This window comes from Fukomys damarensis, unplaced genomic scaffold, assembly GCF_012274545.1.
Source record: "Fukomys damarensis isolate Sample0158 unplaced genomic scaffold, DMR_v1.0_HiC HiC_scaffold_13, whole genome shotgun sequence".
NCBI classification, from domain to species: domain Eukaryota; kingdom Metazoa; phylum Chordata; class Mammalia; order Rodentia; family Bathyergidae; genus Fukomys; species Fukomys damarensis.
The window spans coordinates 38,318,885-38,320,915 of record NW_022900925.1 but is presented as its reverse complement, the minus strand read 5'-3'; positions in this window follow the sequence as shown (position 1 = coordinate 38,320,915).

The following is a 2,031-nucleotide window of genomic DNA, read 5'->3' as shown; positions in this document are numbered from 1 at the left end:
CCCATCTCCCTCTCTCTCTCTCTCTCTCTCTCTCTCTCTCTCTCTCTGTCAGGACTGAGCCCAGGGCCTTTGCACTAGCTCCAGCCCGGCCTTTTCACTGAGTATCTCCAGCCCAGCTCTAAGTGACCAGGCTGCCAGGCTGCTCCTTCCCGGGCCAACCCAGGTGCTGAACTGCAGAGCTGCGGGCAGCCTCTGGGACAATCAGTGAGACTTGCATGGGCCCAGAGGAGTGTCCTCAGCACTGGTGTCCCTCCCTGTGGTGACAATAGGAGGGAGGCAGAGTCAGGCTGTTGATGACCATTGCTGGAGATAGAGTGGGCCTGGGACACCTTTGTCCAGGTGACAGAGTGGGGACAGGCAGCACCCAGCTGGACGGAGAGTGACCAACAGAGCCCCCAGGGGGACAGCACTGCTGCCATGTGTGTCCTCCTGTCTGTCTGTCCCACCATCCCGGGCCAGCCTACAGCCTTGGCCCCCTGTTCCCACCTCTGCCCTGGAGAGGCAAGCACCAGCGTCTCTCTAGGTTTGTTTTGGAAACAAGACAGAGTATTTTCATCCATTGTGGCCCAGATTTCTTTAAAAGAGAAAAAAGATAATATATTTGGGGTGAGAGAGTGAAGGGAAGCTGAATCACTGAGCCAGATGGAATGAACCGCCCATAACCCCACCACTCAGGAGGCTGAGGCAGGAGGATTTCCATGAGTTCAAGACCAGCCTGGGCTACATAGCGAGACTGCCTCAGCAAAACAAAACAAATCAACAACAGCAATAATCCCCAAAGACAGAAAGAACTGAGCAAACAGTTTTTGCCCAGCTAGTGCCCTTCCGGGTCCCAGTCTCTGCTGCGGTCTCTGACTCACAGCCCCGGAGCAGGATCCAGGCAGTGGACGAAGGAGCTGCAGGGGTCTGCGTGTCCTGAGCCACTGGACGGGAACGGCTGAGGGTCCCAAGCTGAGCAGAGTCAGCTCTGGTGCCCTGAGCCCCTCCAGCGGCTCCGAGCTGGCTCGGGGACATAGGTGGGGCTCCCAGAGTCTCCCCATGAGACCTCCGAGCCCCTTCCCAGTGCGCACCCCCTTCTGCCCCCGCACACCCCTTCCACACCTCGCACTGCCCAGACCTAGACAGGCTTCACAGAGCTCTGGACTCTCAGGCTGCACCCGGAGCCCCACAGTGGCCGCTGCCAATGCCAGAGGGACAGGGCTGCACGAGCTGGGGCCAGGACACCCCGGGACAGCAGAGGGCCGCACAGTGTGAGGGGGTGGTAGGCAGAGACCACAGGCCGCCCCGCCTGACGACAGCGGGACGGGAGGCCCTGTCTCCTCCTGAAAACCCAGGCCAGGGCTCTCGGGAGCTTCTGAGTGGACCTGAGCCACTGTCGTGTCTCCTGAAAACGGGAATTTTATGTATATTTTATGCAGTAAGAAAGAGCTAAGTGTGCACGGTGCAGTGCGCAGCTTCCTCACCAGGAGCCACCGCTGCGTGCACACTCACGTGTCAGAGCGTTGCCACGGGAGCAGGGAGCATGTGCAACAACACAATGTGCCGTGGCCGCCCTGCAGGTCAGCCACCGGGGCTGACAGGACCCGCGATAGCTGACTCGCAAAGACGAGAGTCTACTCTGGCCCGGTCTCCCAGGTTTCAGCCCAGGAGCCCTTGGCTCTGTTGACTGGGGCTCAAGACCTGCAGCACTCGGCCTGTTCCAGGGCAGTGACAGTGCTTGTGTCTGAGCCAGGGAGCAAAAGGGAGACAGAAGGGTCCCTGGGCCCTCGGAAGGGACACCAGGCAGCGAACCGTCTCACTCCAAAGTTCCACCACCTTCTCCAGTGCCACCTGGGGACCCAGACTTTAACACATGGCCTTGTGGGGCGTGGCAGTGCATTCCTGAGATCCCAGCACTCTGGACGCTGAGGCGGGAGGGTCAGTGCAGGTTTGAGGCCAGCCTCAGCTATATAGTGAGTTCAAGGCCAGCTTGAACTATGTAGGAAGATCTGGGAAGAAAGAAGAAGAAGGAGGAGGAGGAGAAGGGGGGGA